This window comes from Cavia porcellus, unplaced genomic scaffold (assembly GCF_034190915.1).
Source record: "Cavia porcellus strain 051 isolate PalLab524CR breed Dunkin Hartley unplaced genomic scaffold, mCavPor4.1 scaffold_12, whole genome shotgun sequence".
NCBI classification, from domain to species: domain Eukaryota; kingdom Metazoa; phylum Chordata; class Mammalia; order Rodentia; family Caviidae; genus Cavia; species Cavia porcellus.
In genome coordinates, this window is record NW_026947495.1 from 38123149 (window position 1) to 38143234 (window position 20086).

At 32.8% G+C, this 20086-nt stretch overlaps 1 protein-coding gene and 1 non-coding gene across 8 annotated transcripts in view; one reads left to right on the forward strand and one right to left on the reverse strand.

Annotated features, from left to right (window-relative positions):
- Mbd5 (methyl-CpG binding domain protein 5) overlaps positions 1-20086 on the forward strand; it is a 407001-nt gene that overhangs the window by 173925 nt on the left and 212990 nt on the right. For all 7 annotated transcript variants that reach the window (XM_063259600.1, XM_063259599.1, XM_063259605.1 and 4 more), the window contains one exon: positions 1726-1877. The gene's annotated coding sequence lies outside the window, so the exon portion shown is untranslated. The remainder of the gene's footprint in view (positions 1-1725; positions 1878-20086) is intronic.
- LOC111754170 (small nucleolar RNA SNORA2/SNORA34 family) lies at positions 10614-10750 on the reverse strand. Its single transcript, XR_002788885.1, has one exon. It is a non-coding gene; the product is annotated as a small nucleolar RNA SNORA2/SNORA34 family (small nucleolar RNA).

Consider the following 20086-nt stretch of genomic DNA (forward strand, 5'->3'; position numbering starts at 1 on the left):
TTAGATGGTCTACAGACAAAAATTTCTATTGAGTATATATTCCATGAGTAGATAAGCAGTTATCAAATTATTACGTATTACTTTATCCACATTCCATAATCAAAACTTTTGGTGTAAACCAAAATTTTTGCTATTCATAAAGTGCAAAATCTAGCCCTAATTTTTTAGGTTACTTACAGTCTATAAGGCTACTATCATGCTTTATGTCTGTTTCCCACAGGCCTCATGAGTTTGCATTGTGCATTTATGATTGGTTCATTGTCTAGTGCTTGGATTGATGATGTCAGTGCTCCACCCACATAGGGGTGGAGCCAGGATGTGATGTAATGGCAGAAAGAAGGTGTGTCTTGCTCTTTGCTGGTTCCTGCTTGCTGTTGGTGGCTGCCATGAACTGTGGCCCAGCCATGCCCGCCTGCCTTGGTGCCAACTGAGTACGGATTGAAACTAATGTACTGGTCTAGACTTCTTAGACAGATATAGGGAGGGTGTTAATTAATTACAGTATTTGAACTGTATAATAACATTTTGAAAAAACTCAAAAAAATGTATTGATTCTGACTGAAACACATTGAGTCACCAAAGAGACTGTAAGAATAATAAATACTGTGAATGGAAATGAAACACAAATTTGAGAGATGGAGGCCAGTGGGGAAGAAGACAAATGTTGGAGGAGGTCTTTTAGCTAGAATGGCTAGTCTATGCAAGCTTCTGATTGTAGAAACTTGCCTTGGATCACTCAAGGAAAAAGAGTATCTTAGTAACTGGGAACAGATGTGGCTAACCAGGGAAGTGTTCTGAGTCTGAGGGAAGACCAAGGCCAAAGATCTAAACCAAAAGAAAGTTTAGCATGTTTCAGGAAGAACCTGATAACCAGTAGCTGTGAAATCCCAAGCAATGGGAGGAGTGATTGGATAGGCTGCCAACAAGGAGTTGGGAGCTCAGACATTTCAGGCAAAGATAAACCTTTTGATTTTATCATAAATGTTTGAAAGATTTTGACCAATAAACTAGTTTAAGTCTAATTTCATTGTACAGAGCCTCACTTTGTTGCTCCATGAATACTTAGCTATCATTCTTGTGCTAGGTAGATAGTGGATCATTGTATTACAAAGAATTAAGAAAAAGCAGATTATTAGTCTGTGTGAAATTCAGAAATTTAATAGTAACTAGTCATAAAAATATTTTTTAATATAAACAACATCTTAGGTATCCATTAAACAAGTGTTTTTGCCATATACTAGCAATCTAAGTATTACAGGTTTTGTTTTTTGTTCTAAAATTCTCCAGGCTTAGGTCTCATAAATTAGCTTGGTCATTTTAATGCTCTGCCCAGTCCTCCCACCTTCTTCTCAGAGATTCTGTTTTATCTGTTGAGAGACAGGTTAAAAAAAGATCTCCACGCTTGGAAGAATAACTGATTTCTTAGTCTGATTTCTGAGTTTGCCATGAACTCACTATAATATTGGTTGGTTGCTTAGCCTCTCTGGATTTCATTTGCCTGTAGTAAAACATATGGAAACTGAATGGTGTTATTGGTACAGCTCTTCCATTTTTAATCTGTTTTCTGAAATTTATTAAAGTCATTTGTGATTTAGACTCTAGCGTGATAGTGAATGAGATTTCATAAAAACCTCAAATTTGCCTTAAGGAGGAATCTAAAATAACAAACAATAACTGGCTATTAGTTTTAAAATGATAAATTTATCTTTGTTTTCTGTTTAACAGGACCAAGTAAATAAATACCAGAAAACAAGAGCACAGACTGTTTTTCTTCATCAGTCCACAAAATCCTAATACTTCTGTAATTCCATACAGCACAGAGGAATGAACACCTTGACAGATGGCCACAGAAGATGTCAACAATTTTTTGGAGGCAAGTAATTAAACCTTTGTGCCACAATCTTTTTGTTATTAATTAGGTAAGAACAGATAGAATTATCTTGGTTTTAATGAGTAAAATCTCTAGTGAGTAAATCATCATAGTCATGACTATATGTTGTTTTTTTTTTCTGTATAGCACTGTTGCATGTCAGAAATTACATTATGATGCTTTGCCCTTGCCTGTAGTATTAGAATAAGGCAGCATTAAATCTAATAAAAAATAAGGATTTATTTAACAGGAACTGAATAACTATAGTTGAAAATAAAAGTTGTTTGTGTCTATACACATATCATGTAACTGCAAAGTAGTAAATATATTATGAGAATAAATTATTTTCCATTTATCCTAGCATTACCTGCTGTTTAAGTGTTTTCTTTTGTTTCAATAATTCCAGCATTTTTTCCAGATTTTTTCAATGAAATGTTTTAATAAAAGAGACTCATAAAATATAAAGTAATAAAGCATATAAAAGGATGTCGTCCCAAGATTTTGGAACACATTAGACTTCACTGAACTTTAAGTTAATTTCAGAGTAGCTACTATTGCTTCTGGAAGAATAGTTGGACATGGATTATGGACCATGATTTAAGTGAATTAACATTGCCTTTTAAAATGAAAGTTTGCTTAGAAAGAAGTTGTCCATAGTTAAAAAGAAAAAAGATCATAAGAAATCTAGTATCTTTGCCACATTCATGAAAAAAGACTTATGTAGAGGAAAAATAAAGTAAAATGTACACTCTTAAAAATGGAAGTAGAACACACAAAAATTAAATTATCAAAAGGATTTTATACACATATAGAGATGGTATATATGCTCAGAGTTTTTTTGTTACGGTTAATTCAACTTGAGCCTAATGTCATTCCTTATTCATGACTACTTTTTAAATTGTACATAGCAGAATTCTTTCTGTAAGTAAAGGAAACCATAAATGTTTAAAAAGCTCAATATGTAGCTTCAGGTTGTTTTTCAGCATCTAGAATAAAAATTCTTGCTTTTCTGTTGAAGAAAATTTTGTCTAATTGCATTCAATTTTTTCTGCAACATTTTGAACACCAAATCCTGATCACCAAAGAAAAAACAGCTGTGTTGCCCTTGCCTCATAGTTACACCGGTCGTATTATTATGCAGTCACTGGGCTTTATCAAATCATAAAGTGGCTATCCACTGGCTGCCTTCCAACAAACATTTAACCTTTCTGCACTGCTGATAATCTGTCTTCTATTTGTAAGGAATAAAAAAGTAGACTCTGCTACATCCTTTGGCAGTTCAGTTTAGTATGACAGGTCTCAGGAGCACGAAATTCTTTGCCTTTTAAGTGCTTTTATTAAATAACTTTCTAAAACTTTTTTGCTCAGAATTATACTTTTCAACATTTTTTGGATATTTTTTGGTTTGCTAAAACCTTTTAACGGTTTTTGTTTTATAGTACAAGGAATTGAACCCAGTGCCTTCTCTCTAATCTATGGTTCCAGCTACCCAATTCATCCCAACCTTTTTTTTTCTTTTTTTTCCCCAGTCTTACTAAGTTGCCTAGGTTAAACTGAAACCTGCACTCCTGCTGCCTAGCCTCCCAGAGTGCTAGAATTACATGCATGCACCACTACACACAAATTTAACAATTTTCGAAACTGCTAAAATTTTATTATTCTTCAGTTACTAGAACAGTTCCCATAAATCATGCTCCTGAAAATTATCAAATTTCTTCAGCTTACTATCAAATTTACTTTTCGGACATTTCCTTTCTGACTCATCCACACTGTATATCTTATTTTCATTTAGTTTTAAACCCCAGCACATCTTTAAAGATAACTTTAATTTCTACTTCTTCCATGTTATTAAGAACCAGGTCCTACATTCTTTTATTAATTTCATTCCACCTGCTTAGTCATTAATAAGCCATAATATTTGTATTTCTAATAGAAAGTGCTATTTCATTTATTTCCCTCAGTTTTAGGATTATTTGAAAGTGATAGTAATAAAACTTTTGAGAGGAAAGAAAGGCAATTAAAACTGAGCAAGTATGAATTATAAGTCTGGTATCCAAGAACCGAAATTCTAGAACAGATTAAGACCAACTGATTAACCATAACTGTGCCATTTTCTAGCTATATGAGTGTGGGCAAATGAATCCTTTGATACCCTGGTTTGTATATCTTTAAAATTTGAGTGCCAATAATAATGTAATTTTGAGAATTAAACTGATACATAAGTAAAATGCCTAGACTTTTAGGTATTAATTTTTTCTCTGCTTTTGCCAAATGATTAAAAACAAGTTTCCTCATAGTAAATTCAGCTAAAGAATAAGTCAGCTGAGTGTGATTAGAGATTGGAAACCTCTAAGGTGCCTTTAAATTCTACTGTGACATGGCTGTAAATTATTGACAGTCATTCCTTTTTTGTGTAATTCTTCACTTAGCTATTTTAAAAACTTTTGTGTGCTCTTGTATGGATATGAAAATACAGAATACACTAAGTCTGATAATTCTTATAACATTGTATCATGGAGACAGTTAAATCATGTGTTTCTTTACATCTATTGATTATTTTCACTAACATTTCGATATGAACTAAAATGAATGTAATAAGAATTCCAGTATACTTAACTCTTTGGAGATGAATTGTCTGTGATCACTGGAAAAGTGTCTTCTTCATCCTGGACCTCAAAGAAAAACTCTCTGCACTTATACATGATATCTCAGTTCAAGAATGCTTTTGTTTGCAAACAATGTGGTTTACAAACAGAAACATTTGTAAAACTTTTTTTCTTGTTTGCAAACTCTGAATGAGGTGAACCAAGTAGAATATATTGTGTAATTACTACTAAAGAATAAGATTGAAATCATAATTACCATTGTTGTTCCTTGCCTGATGGCTTCTTTATTGAATAGAGTTGCTCTTTTAAATATGCTTTTTAAAATTATGTATGCTTTTGTATTAGTCCATATTTTCAGTACATAATGATTTGTACATATATATAACACATCTTAATTCTTTTTTGTCCCTTTTCCCTCTGATGCTTCCCTCTTTGGGTTTTGATGCCCCTTAGAGGACAGTCCAGTTTCCTGGAAGAAAAACTGCTATGGGGGTAGAAAAGCAGTATCTCAATAAGAAGTCAGTGTCGTAAGCCTTGGAGGACAGGAGAAAATAAATTCCAGAGTCCTCAAGGGAATGAAGAGAAAGGAATTTTTAAAGGAACTCTCGGCTCTGGCTTTAAAGAATGAAAATGAAAATAGCAATACTTATTTCCTTTTTGCCCTGTATGTTTCAAAGCAGTTTAAGAACAAGAAAATAAGTTCCTAAAGAAAATTAAGCTACATTTATTTCCTTTACAGAATTTTACTGTTCTTTTTTGTTTTATTGGATTTTTAGTGAATCATTCCATTTTTAAAAATATTTTAATTCTATTATAGAATTCAATTGTAATACTGTCAAAGAGACGAGAAGAAACCACAGAACTTAACAATGTTTGATTCAGTGTTTTACTCTTATGTTCCTGCAGAATTATGTGTTAGATTTTACTTTTGAATTACAAAAGCAGTACATACTCATAGGAAACAAATAACGTGGCAAAATGCATTATAACAATTAAAATTTGTCTCATCACTGTTTCTAGTTCCCATAGATAACTTACTTAATTTTCCCCTATCGTTTCAGAAGCCTGTCTATAAGCAAGTACACATACGTATAATGCACAAATAAATACCTTCATATACTTTTTTGTATGAAGGCAGCTGAAGCAGTAGTTTTTTGCTACTGGCCTTTCTACTATTTGTCATTAATTATTGATTTCTGAACGAGCATAGTATAATAATAAAATGTCCATTTTCTCATGTGTCTCTAGTATTTTTCTGTGGTTTCATTTCCCTGTCAACTTTATTTAAGTTAGTTCCTTTTGTTCCATATCGAAATTTTACATTTTGGTTTAGTAAAATTATCTGTGTTTTTTACATTTATGGCACCATTTTTTTCTCCAACCTGATGACTTAATTTTTTTATGTTTAAAACTTTAAATTATTTGGAACCCTGGAAGTATTCTGGCAGTATTCTGGCAGCTCTTACCAAATAATCTCATCTTTCTTCACTGACCTGTCTTCACACAATCTTTATAAATGTGAAACTATGAAATCTTTATAAATATGAAACTATAAATATGAAATATGAAATATACATAATTCTCTAGTATATATTTTCTGCTTATTTATTGCTTCTCTAAAACTCAATGCTTTAATTTCTTTGTCTTTAAAATATGTTTAAAATTGGTGCGGGGAGGGGGTAGGTAGCTCTTTGCTCTTCTGATTCTTCCATTTCTCAAAACATCCAGGTTTTGGGTTACTTTTTACCATCTTTGAGATTCTCAAAAAAAATCTGTACTGTGATTGAGATCTTATAAAAATAATAGATGAATATACATAGCATAGAATATTCTGTATTAAACATATATAAGTGTACTTTATTTTTATTCTTTCTTTATCTTTCTTTCCTTCTTTTGTAATGAGAATCAAATGCAGAACCTTGCACTTAATAGGAAAGCGCTTATTCCACTGCGCTAGATACCTAGCCTATTGTTTCTATGTCTGCTGAAATTCCTTATTTATGCATTAATTGTGATGATATTTTCCCTTATAGCCTTAATTATAGCTGCTTTAAAGGACCCATATAGATCATTGCAGAGACTTCTATTGGCCACTTCTTTTTCTGTAAACTTTAATCACATTTTCCTGTTTCACACCTCTAAGAAAAATTTTTTTATTATGTGCTATGTATAGATGTTATGTTTGGAGACAGGAGATTTTGTGATCTTCCACTGAAGTGTATTGACTTTTTGTTCTAATAGTTAAATCACTGGCAATTTGCCTCTACCTATTAAGGCTTAATTTTATATTTTTGTTAAACTGACTTTGTGCTTAAGTTTAGCACTCTTACGATTTTTTAATCCCAAGAGAAAACTATATAAATGTAGATTTTCCCAGTGATATTCTCTTTTTTCAAGGGTCACATCCTCCCTGTTTCCACTTCAGCCTATTTTTGGAATGCTGTCCAGTGTGTCTTCAGATAGTTCTTTTTTATGTGTATGTTTTGGTATTTTTCCAAAGCTTTTAATTGATGTCAGTGGAAAAGTTAATCACATTACCAGAATTAGAATTTCTGTGTACTTTTATATTTACTTATTCACTTCATTTGTTATTTCAATTTGTGTATATTTCACTTTTTGATCAGTGTAGTCACTTAGACATAGGTGTGACTCCTGACTCTGCTATCTTTTACAGTGTTGCTATGTTTATTAATGTGTTACTTCAGAGATTATCAGTGTCACCATATATAAACTAGAAATGAACATATGTACCTCAAAGAGTTGCTTTTGGATATTAAATGTGAAAATATATATAAAGTGTTGGCATAGAGTCTAGAGCTTAGTTAACACTTATAAATGCTACCTTTTATTACTGTAATTATTCAACAAAATTGGAAGATAAGGTGTTACTGTGTCTCATGATTTTATCTAAAATCTAATTCTAGATAACCTTGGAACAGATTAATTAAATTAATTCTGTAAGATAAGATTAGGCCTCTCAGAGTCTCCAGTTTCAATATTGCCTCATAGAGAAGGAGAAACTACTTAATTACAATTCAGTAAAGAACAGCAAAACAAAGTTTTATGTCACTAGGACACAAAACTATACTCAACACCCTTAATTTAAGGAGAGGTTTAATTTGGTTCAAGGAATCTAGTCCACAGTCTGCAAGTTCCAAGGCAGAAAAATGGTGAAAGAGCATGGAGAAAGGCTGCTCACCTTGCAGCAGCCAAGAAGTTGAGAGCTTAGAGAGGATCCAAAGACAAGAATACACCCTTCCAAAACAAGCATGCAGTGACCCATCTGCAGCCAGGCCCCACCTCCTATTAGCACATTAAACTGTGGACTCCTTGAAGACTCCACGCAGTGATGAGTATAGCATCCCCATGATAAGATATTCTTTCTAAAGCCCCACCTCTGAACACATTTAGATCTAACCCATATAAGAAGGTTCAAATCAATGTACTTTTCTCTAGTGTACACTTAAAAGCCAGCCCTAAGATACTGTTGTAGCATTTTTAGGTTTTGTTTGGTTTTGTTGTTATTGTTTTTTGTTTCAAAGGAGTCTAAGAAGTTTATGATTTTAAGTCAGATGAAATGTTCTGTGAAAATGCTCAAGCTCATTAAATAAATAGCATTTTAATATAGGGTTAATAGAATGTTATAAAAAATACCACTATGTAATGAGCTTGTTTATCATCAGTCTGTGATTCAGAAATGGGTGATTTGTGATCTGGGCTAACATGTAATTTCCAAAATTTGTTATTGAAAGGACTTTTCTTGGGAATAGTTAACATCACTGTCTGACCTGTCTGCTAGAATTATATTAGGAATGTATGTATCTGTATTTTGTATCATATTTAAGTAATACATAAGATGTGTGTGGTTTCAAAAACATTTTGCTATAGTGGAAGTAATTTAATGCTGAGGATAGAAGAGGAAACCGGTTAAGGTTGTATATCTCTCTCTCTCTCTCTCTCTCTCTCTCTCTCTCTCTCTCTCTGTCTGTCTCTGGAAACCATTATTACAGTTGCTATTCACATTTGCACCTGTTCAAATAGAAACTCATCAATCATGTAAACTGAGAACCAGATTCTGATCTCTCATGTGTACCGTAAATTACCACATCGCTTTTCCACCAAAAGAAAAAGCTCAGTAACATCTGTGATTAAATTCTATCCTGTCCTTTCAGCTTGATTTTATTTTTATCAACAAAAAAGCAAAATGAAGTGTGAGATGAAGAAATAAAATAATTTCTGTCAAGACTTGTTTTCCTTTTTATGTAAAATCTTAAAAGAATCGACAGCGTATGTATTTCTATAATAATAGCTCTAGAAATGGAATCTTTTCTAGAGCTTTTAAAAATGGAATCTTTTATCCTTTTGCAGTCACCTAATCTAACACGAATTGTAGGAGACTGTGTTATAAAAAGAACTTTAGCTGAGGTTATAATATATGGAAAGCAAGCAAATCCTGTTTACAAAGTATATGAAATTTATAGATTTCTTTTTTGTTTTCATAAAAAGTTAGCGATTTTATTTAAACTCACCCTCTGTATTTTTTTAGCAATGTTTATTAAGAACTTGTTAATGGCAAAGCACTGAAATGGGCATTTTTAGGGTATACAAAGACATAAATCTTGTACTTCTCTACCTCAAAGAACTGAGTAGTTTAGGAGAACAAAATGTATAACATATGGGTATGTACAGAATAGGGAAACTTAGAGTATAATTTTCTTTTTTTAAAAGAGAATATGTTTTTGGTTGGATCATTGAACACAACTGTTTGCAGTCTCACTGTTTGAATGTCCACTTTGTATGTTTTGATACTGTGACTTGAGCAACTATCTCTAAGATGATAATTGTAACCTATTAACTGGTGATTTCTTATTGTTTTTTTTTTGTACCTCTGTATTAATTGTACCCTTATACTGCTTTGTTTTGTTTTTTCTCTTTTTCCTTTTAAATAAAATTTAAAAAAGAATAAAACAAAGTAATAAAATGAAATATAACAAAACAATGGGAACTATATTAGATTTCAAAATCAAAGACAGTAGGAAATCAACCAAAGTTACTATAATGCACATTGTTATGTTCTAAATAGATACGCAGACTATCAGACAGAGGTACACAAAGTCAATCAAACAGCATAAGCACTGTTGTTTTTTACTTTAGTTGCCTTTGGCTCAGAAATTTCAGGTACGTGGTTTCTAATTTCTTCTATGTCTGTGTCTCCTAGCCTTGTTCTGGGTGAAATACAGGCATGCAAAATTAATTAAATAATATATTACTAAATTACCTCTTTATTTCAGTTGCTATTATTTCAGAAGTTTCAGGTATGTGACTTCTAATTTCTTCTGTGTTGTGTCTGCTGGATTTGTTCTGGGCTGCCATGAAGTCTTAAGATTGCATCCTGCTCCTTCTTGACATTTTCCTGTGTTCCTCCAAATAAGCTGGTTGCTGAGTCCTGGGTTTTTCTTTCCTTGGCTGCTCATCCCACAGTGCAGGGGATTGGGCTAGGCACCTGGGTTCCTCTGATCCCAGATTCCTGGAGTGCAGAGAGGTGGAGGGTGGCTGTTCATTGATGCTCCCCCAATGGGAGCAGAACCCTGGGGGAAGGCTTCCTTTCTGAGCCCACATTGGTGGGCTCATTGCAGGGCATGGCTTTGTCTCCTGCAGCCCATGGTAGTGGGCTCACTGGAGGTCATAGCTTCCACTGCACTAGGCCTGTGATGGTGAGCTCATTAAGGGATGTGGCTTCTTCTCCAGGCCTGTGATGTGCAGGATTACTGGGGAGCATGGCTTCTTTTCTGAGCCCCTAGTGGCTGGCTCAATGCAGGGCATGACTTCCTCTCCTCTAGTCCTGCAGCAAGGAGGACTTGGCCTCTTCTCCTCTGGTGCTGAGGTGGTAGGCTCACTGGTGGTTATGGCCTCTTCTCCATGCTAGCAGTCACTGGCTCTCTAGAAGGACATGACTTTCTCTCTTCCCCTCCTGTCAAAGAAGGCACATGTGGGACGCTGCCTCTTCTCCTGTAGGGCCACTGAGGTGGGCTCACCCGGGGTTGTGGCCTTTTCACCTAGCCTGCTGTGATTAGCTAACTGGGGGTGTGGCTTCTTCTCCTTCAAGCCCAGGTGACAGACTTGTGTGGGGGTGGGTGAGTTGTTTTTTTCTAATGAATTGACCATTATATTTCGCAAGTTCAAAAATGGCCAACAGACCACAGAAAGATACCACTGTAGGCCTCTGATTGAAACCAACAGCTTCAGAAAACTGTTGGCCTTGATACAGGGCCAGGAGAGTATAGTTTTAAATACATTCCAGATAAGAATCTTCTTATGTGGCATCTTTTAATTATATAAGAATCTTCTTATGTGGCACCTTTTAATTATATTTCAAAATAACAAGTCATTGTTATCATTAAGAGAGCCTATCATAGTAACTAAAGCATAAATGAGTATTCAGTAAATTTGGGAAGATTAGAAAAATATTCTTTAATGCCTGGAATTGAAAGGTAGGCTAGATATAGTGTGATTTTTTTTTGTATAGATATTAACTGTCTTGGTGGATAAATCTGCTATTTTAGAATTCTACTGATTTTTATGTAGGCTCTACCATTTTTATGACCTTAAGTAAATTATTTTTCTGAGCTCCTTTTTCTTCATCTCCTGTATTAGTTTAGGTGAGAAAATATGAATACAAGCTGGGCATGATGTCACATGCATGCACTTAGGAGTGTTCTCAGCACTTAGGAGTGTTCACCAGTTAAAGGCCAGACTGCTCTACATACTGAGTTCAAAGCCAGGCTGAACTACATAGTAAGACCTTGTATCAAAACAATAACAACAACAAAAGTCCATCTTCAAAATCAAGTATAGTCCATTTATATATGCTACTATAAGTAAAAAGAATTAAATTTTTCCTTATGTTTTTATATATAGAAAACCTTGGTCTTTTATCTGGTACCTTTGTTCCACTTGAAACTTTCCTTCTATATTTTCTACCTTAATCACTTTATTCCTGACTATATGGAAAAAGCTTCATTAGTGAAAACACTGTGTTATACCTCAGGAAAACCAAATGTCAATGTTTTGTCTACTTTCCTATGTACTATTTGTATGAAAATAACTTAGTTGTTTTAAAATTTCTAATGAACATATATCAATGCATAACTACAGGGTACTGTGTGATATTTTGGTATGTATATATATTGTAAAATGACCGAAGTAGGATAAATAAAATATCCATTACCTCAAAGATTTATTTCTTTGCATAAGAACATTCAAAATACTCTCCTTTTTGAAATATATATTATTATTAAATATAGTCATGCTACTGTACAGCGGAATACCTCAACATATGCCTCCTACTACACCCATTGACCAACATTTCCTTATCCATTCCTTTCCAGCCTCTTGTAGCCATTATTTTACTATATACTTTTATGAATTTGACTTTTTAAATTCCATGTGAATGAAATCATTTCACCAAACATAATGCCCTCCAGGTTCATCTGTTATGACAAATACTAAATTTCATTATTTTAAGAACTGAATAATGTTCTATTCCATGTGTGCACATGTGTGTTGTTGTTGTTGTGTGTGTATAGTAAAACTCTGATTTGTGAGCATAATTAATTCCAGAAACATGCTTGTAATCTAAAGTACTTGTATATCAAGGCAATTTTCCCTATAAGGAAACTCTAATAATTCATTCTACAACCCAGTATACTCATATAATCATATAAAATGATTATAGTACCATAATATAAAGTAATAAAGAGAAAACAAAATATAAAGAAAAATAAATTAACCTACACTTATCTTTGAAAATCTTTGCGACTGATACAAGGTGACAAAAGAGGAGGGTTATTGTGTGGAATGATCCTCACTAATGAAATTACCACTATCTATTGACTCAATGGAATTTTTCTTATTTTGCTTACCACCTTAACAAAAAATCAATTCAGTGGCACTTGCTTTTGCCTCCTTTTGACAATTTCATAGAAATGTGACATTGCATCATCATTAAAGAGATCAATCACTTACACTTCTATAGCCTTATTCATGTGGTATTTTTGAACACAATTTTGCATTGTTTCCTACATTTTATACTTCTCCCTAATCTCATTTGAAATAAGTTCTTTCTTTTTTCCTCCTCTGAAAATGGGATCTCCTTCATAGTGTCTTGGGAGATAATCAACTACAGGCCTACAGCAAGAGAGAGAGGAAACATTGGCTCAGTTGTGATCACATTATATTCAGCCTTTCCTACTAATCCTATTGTAAAGCATTGCTTATCAAGTTAAAACTCATTAGAAATGTTTGCCCATCTTGCAAAACGTTTACATAACAAGTTACTTTCAATCCAGTATCGTAACATTTTCTTTTCTAACTTTTACCACTGATGAACACTTGTTTTCTCCATATTTGACTACTGTCAATGATGCTGCAATAAACATGGGCAACACATGTTTCTTTAATGCAATGGTTTCATTTCCTTAAGTATAAACTGTCTGTGGTAGTAGGATTGCTGAATCATATGGTTGTTCTTTTTTTAATTTTTAACACATCTACATAATCTTCTTACATTCTTATCAATAGTATATAAGAAGATTACTTTTTTTACATTTTTCCAAGTATTTATTCTCTTTTGTCTTTTTTAGAGTGGCCAGTTTAACAGATTATAAGGTGATGTCTCATTGTTAGTTTTGGGTTTTTTGCTTTGCTTTGCTTTGTTTTGCTTTGGTACTAAGATAGGGCCTCACTCTGCATTCCAGGAGAGCCTTAAACTCACTATATAACCCAGGCTGGCTTCAGACTCACAATGATTCTCCTATCTCAGCCTCCTGAGTTTTGTGTCTACAGACGTATGCCACAATACCAGGCTTCATTGTGGTTTCTATTGGTATTTCTCTGATGATTAGTGATGATGAAAATTTTCTATATACTTTTTGGTCACTTATATGTCGTCTTTAGAGAATTGCCTTCAATTCAGACTTTTATCCACTTTTTTAATTTGAAATAAAACAACTTTATCAAACTAAAATGTATATATCACATAATTTACTAACTTAAAATGTTAGGTTAAGTAGATTTTAGCACATTAACAGAGTTGTACAACTATAATCACAATCAAGTTTGAGTTGGTTTTGTTATCTGAAATCAAAACACTCTACCAACTATCATTTTATAATCCCTCAGCCTCTAAATCTAGGTAACTACTGAGCAACTCTCTTATCTTCATAGATTTCCCTACTGTGAGTACTTTTTTCAAATAGACCATGTTTATAACAACAATAAAGACCTTAATATATGCAAAAAAAGTGAATCCTGCAAACTGACATTTTGTACCAAGTAAGTTAAACCAAACACCAATGTTGGGGATTTTTTAGTCTACTTTATAATCAGATTTTTTTCTTGCTTTTCTATTGATTTATTTCAGTGTCTTGCATATTTTTTATATTAACCCCATGTCAGATGTACTGGACAGTTTGCAAACATTTTCTCCCATACCAGAGTTATCTCTCTAGTCTCTCTCCTTTCTTTCTTTCTTTCTTTCTTTCTTTCTTTCTTTCTTTCTTTTTTTTTTTGTTTTTGTTTTTAATGTAATGCCAGTTGTCTTTCTTTTTGTTGCCTGTGCTTTTCAAGTCTTATTGAAAAAATACTAGGCCATTTAAATGTGTAACGAGGTGTTTTCCTTCTGTTTTCTTCTGGTAGCTTCATTGTTTCAGATTTTACCTTTTTAAATCCATTTTTGGTGGTGATACATATATATTGAAAGAAGTCTATTTTCATTCTACAGCATGCAGTTATCCAGTTTTTTCAGCATCATTTATTGAAGAGGTGGTCCTTTCTTTTGTGTGTGTCCTTAATGGCTTTGTCAAACAGCAGTTTGCACTAAGTGCTTAGATTTATTTCTGGGTTCTCTGTTCTGTCCTTTTGATCTGTTTCTGTTTCTATGCCAATTCTTGCTGTTTTAGTTACTGTTGCATTAAACTATATTTTGAGGTCAAGTAATGTTATTCCTCTAGTTTTTTTTTTTTCCTTGTTCACAGGATCACTTTGGCTATTCAAGGTCTTTTTTTGGTCCTGTGAGAATATTAGTTTGGGCTTTTTCTGTTTCATTAAAGATGTCATTGCTATTTTGGTAATGCTCTCATTAAATCTTTAGGTCACTTTGAGCAGTATGGATATTTTAACAATATTGATTCTTCCAACCCATGACCATGTGTTAACTTTCCATTTATTTGCGTCTTCTTTAATGTCAATATCAGTGTTTTATAGTTTTTCAGTGTAGAGCCCTTTCACTTTCATGGTTACATTTATTCCTGGATGGAGTGTATGTGTGTGTGTGTGTGTTACAAATACTATTTTTTTCTGATGATTCATTGCTGATATGGAAAACTCCACTAATTTTTGTATGTTGATTCTATATTCTGCATCTTTACTGAATTTATTAATTCTAAGAAGTTTTTGATGAAGTTTTCTGAATTTTGTAGATAAAAGCCCATGTTGTCTGCCAAAACATGTAGTTTGAGTTTAAAATGACTTTGTTTCACTTGCCTAATTATTCTGGCTAAGACTTCAATTCTATTTTGAATAGAAATGATACAGTGCATGTGATTCTCTTGCTGATCTTACAGAAACAGCTTTCAGTTTTCCCCATTTAGTATAATTATTCCCCCTATAATATGATACATATGATAAATGGGATTTCACTGTGTTTATATATCTGTCTTCTATACCAATTTTTGAAAATTATTTTTATGAAAGGATATCTTTTTACATCCCTTTCCCCTCATCTTCTTCCTTACTCTTTCTACCTCTTGGTCCTCTTCCCATTTGCAAAAGATGTATATCCTTGTTTCCTATTATCTGTCTTTTCTTTTATTCTTTATTTACTTATGCTTTGGATTTCTCATATAAGAGATACAATGCAATATTTAAATTTGTATATCTTATTTATTTTACTTAACATTATGGTCTCAAAAGTGTATCTATATTCCTACATATAACTCAGATTTGTATTAATCCACTGTGTACAAAAAATGCATTTTCTCTGTCCAATCATCTGTTGATAAAGGCCACATCCAAGATTTAACTGTTGTAAATTGTGCTGTCATAAACATGAGTATGCATATATCATGTAATATGTTATTTTTCACTCTTTGGGAAATAGACATAGAGAAGAATATCTGTATTGAAGTTCTAGTTTTGGGTATTTTAGAAATCTTTACATTTATTTCCATAGTGTTTGTACTAGTTTATATTCTTGACAACAGTGTAAAGGGCTGTTTTTTCCCCACACCCTCACCAACATTTATTATTTGATTTTGTGATGAGAGACATTCTTTCCAGGGTAAGATGGATTCTCAATGCTATTAATTTGTATTTCATTCATGGCTGGGGAAGTTGAACATATTTTCATTTATTTGCTATTTGTACTTTTTCTATTTCAGTTGCCCGTTTTTAGAATTGAGTCTTTTCATTTCAGGGGTATAATTTTTTTTTTTTTTTTTTAGTATTTTGTATACAGATAGATGTTAGTCCTCTCTCTGAAAGGTAGCTGGCAAAATATTTTCCCATTCTTTAGGTTGTCTCCATTCTTTGGTTATTTCCTTTGCTGGATAGAAGCTTTTTTTTTTATTTTTGTATGCTCTCATATGATTCTTGATGTTTTTTCTCATGCAACTGAAGTTCTGTTCAGAAAGTTTTTGCTTACATCTATGTACATGTTCTTCCTATTTTTATCTTCTTCCAGTTTGTTTCTGTTTTAATGTTTGCATCCTTGATCCTTTTTTATTTTCTTTTGAATAAGAGGAGTATTGAGGAGTATTGGTCAGAGATATGGATCTAAGCCTCAATTTTAGCATATAGGTGGCCAGTTTTCCTAGCACTAATTTCTAAAGAGGCTATTTTTTTCCAACCTATGTTTGTGGTTCAGCTGTCAAAGATCAGATGGCTAAATGTGCCGAGGGTTGTTTCTGCATCCTCTCTTTTGTTCCATAGACCTGTCTGTTTTTGTAGTAATATCATGGTGTTTTTATTACTGTTACTTTGTAATATAACTTGATAACCAGGATCTTAATGCCCCTATTTTCATCTTGTTGCCCAGGATTGCTTTTTACTATTCTGGACCTCTTCTGATTCCATATGAATATTACAACTATTTTCTCTAATTCTGTGAAGAATGCTGTTGGTATTTTGATTGGGATTGCATTAAGTCTATATTTCAGTGTTGGAAGTATGGCCATTTTGAAAATATAGCTCTACCTATTGAGGACTAGGAGATGTTTTTCCATCTCCTAATACCCTTTCAATTTCCTTTTTCAGAATTCCATAGTATTTCTGGTAAAGATCTTTCACTTTCTTAGTTAATTCCTGAGTATCTAATTTTTCCTGAAGCTATTCTGAATGGTATCATTTTCCTAATATCTTTCTTGGTGAATTAATTATTGGTGTACAACTCTACTGACTTATGTGTGTTGGTTTTGTATCCTATAGATTGCTGAATTTGATTATGAATTCTTGGTGTCTTATGATGGGATTTTTTTTGTTTTTCTATCTAAAGGATATAATTATCTGCAAATAATATTAATTCTCTTACAAATTTCCTATATGTGTCTCTTTCATTTGTCTTTTCTGATTGCCCTTTCTAAAGTTTCAAGTACTATGTTCAATGGGCTGTTAAAAGTACACATCCCTTGTCTTATTCCTGATTTTAGAAGAGAAGCTTTCAGTTTTCCCATTTAATATGATGTTGTAAGGGGGTTTCTCACAATGTGTTTTATCAGATTGAAATAAGGTCATTCTGTATCTATTTTTTCAGTATTTTTTAGTCAGGAATGGATGTTGGACTTTGTCAAATGCTTTTTCCACATCTATTGAGATGGTAGAATGGTTTTTGTCCTTTCTGCATTTATGTGATATATTTCATTTATTGATTTATGTATATTGAAGAATCTTTCCATCTCTGTTGAAATACTTAATTATAATTGTGTTTTTCTGATTTCTGTGGGCCAGAATTTTGTTGAGAATTTATCTGTCTGTGTTCATTAAAGAGATGAGCTTACAGTTTTTCTTTTCAATTGGGTCTTCTTGATGTTAAAATCAGTCCATGCTGACTTTGGGGAAACTTATCCCCTTTTCATTTCTTTAATGAGTTTGAGGAGTATTGGCTTAGCTCTTTGCTGGAGTTTTTATGGAATGCAGTGGTGAATCAATCCATTGGATTATAGTTGATAGGTTTTTTATTAATGTTTTAATTTACTGCCTTTTCTTAGATTATTGAAATTTTTTATTATCTTTTTGGCTGTTTTGTTAATTCATACCTATCTAGATATTTAGTTGATTCTTCTAGATTCTCCAATTTATTAGGATACAGGCTTTCAAAATAGTTACTGATAATTTGGATTTCAGAATTATCCATTTATGATTTCACCTTTTTCTTTCTTAATTGAATGGATGTGGATCTTTCCATTTGGGGGATAATTTAGGCTAAGGATTTGTCTGTCTTCCTTATTCTTTTAAAGAGCTATCTATTCAATCCATAGATTCTTTATATTTTTTATTCTCAATTTTATTACTTTTTGCTCTGACCTTTGTAATTTCTTTCCTTGTATTAATGTTGGTTTTAGTTTTTTTTTTTTTTTTACTAGAATCCTGAGGTGAATCATTAAGTTATTTATTGGGGCTCACTCTGCTTCTCATGAGAATATTTACACTATAAACTTCCCTCTTAGACAAGTGCGGTGGCACGAGCCTGTAATCCCTGCACTTGGGAGACTGAAGTAGGAAGATTGCCACAAGTTTGAGACCAGCTTGGACTACATAGTGAATTCAAGGCCAGCCTGGCCTATGTAGCAAGACCTTGTATCATAAAAAAGACCAGATAAATAAATTTCCATTGTAAGATTGCTTTCATTGCGTCCCATAACTTTTGGTATGTATTACTAATTATTGTTTGATTCACAAGATGTCTGATTTCTTCCTTGAATTCTTCTTCCACTGATTGATTATTCAAGAATACATTGCTTAATTCAAGAGTATCTTTGACTAATTTTATGATTTCTTTTGCTATTTTCTACTTTCATTGCTCTGTGATCTAATAATATGTACAGGATAACCTCAATTTTTTGTACAGTGGTGTTTCAGTTCACAAATTTAATTTGGTCTATGCTTCTGGAAAAAATGGCCATGTTTGTGTTCATAGAGGAAATGTGGCCATGGTCATGTTCATCACCCAATACAGAGTTCTCAAACAAAAACGAAACTTTGTCAAATGCTTCTTCTTGTGAACCAGATTGTTCACCACAGAGATACCACTGTATTTATTTAAGCATGTTTTATGAGCTGTTATGGCCTACTGTGTAAAGGTTCTATGTGCTGCTGAGAGTATAATGTATATTCTGTTATTGAGTAGAACATTTTGTAGATATCTGTTAAGTTCATTTGTTCAAAGCTGTTACTCAATTCTGTTATTTATTGATTTTTTTGTCTAATTTATCTATCTGTGAGGTATTGAGATACATCAATATAATTGTTTTGATGTTTGTCTGATCTTTTATATCCACTAGTGTTTATTTCATGAATGTGGGTACACTGGTGTTTCTCTGAATATAGGATATGAAGTCCATTTTCTCTGAATATATGATAGCTATTCCTGCTTGTTTTAGGGCTCCTGTTGTGTGTAATAATTGCTTTCCCTTTTGTTTTTCATTTTTAGTCTATGAATTTGTTCATCAATTAAATGTGTCTTTTATACAGTATTCTGGGTTTTTTTTTTATACATTCTGCCAATTTTTGTCTTTTGGGGGGAATCTCAGATCATTCACACTGAGAGTTATTTCTGAAAGATAGACTTACTGCATTGTTTTCTTCTTGTTGTTTTCTCCCCCCTGCCCCGCCTTTTGCTTAATTGTTCACCCTACTTAGTGTAATCATTCATTAGATTTTTTGGCATTATTGACTTATTATTTCTTTCTTGAGTGTCATATGGAAGTTTTTGAGTACTGGTAAGTACTTCAGTACAAGTACAAGTTTTTGAGTTTGGTAATCATAAATTTCTTAAAATGCTCTGTGTCATGCAAAAACATTTTTTTTCTGCAGTTTATGAAAGAATAATATATCAATCTGGATTTGAAGTTTTTTTTTCTTTTAGAGCTTGAAACACTTCACTCTAAAATCTACTTGCTTTGAAGGCTTGTATTGAAGTCTGCTATCATTTTAATGTACTTACCTTTATAAGTGATTTGATGCTTTTCTCCAGTTGCTTTAAGATTCTTTGTATGGGGCTTCTATAATTTTGACTGTAATATGTCATGAAGTCTTCTTCTGCCTATGGTCATTTGAGATTCTCTATGCCTTGCTTAGCTGAATGTTTCTTTACCTATGTTCCAAAAGTTTTCTATTATTTTTATAAACAGGTTTTTAATGCTATTTTTACTTTCTTATAATTTTCACAAATTCTAGTTCATCTTACACTGGTTTTCTATCATCTAACAGCTGTTGGATCCCTTTTCCATGTTATTTTTTGTTTTTTATGGTATCTGTTTAAGGTATCATCATACACCTGTCTTCATGTTCTGACATCTGACCTCACATTGTTGCTTCTGCTGCCCATAACTTCAAC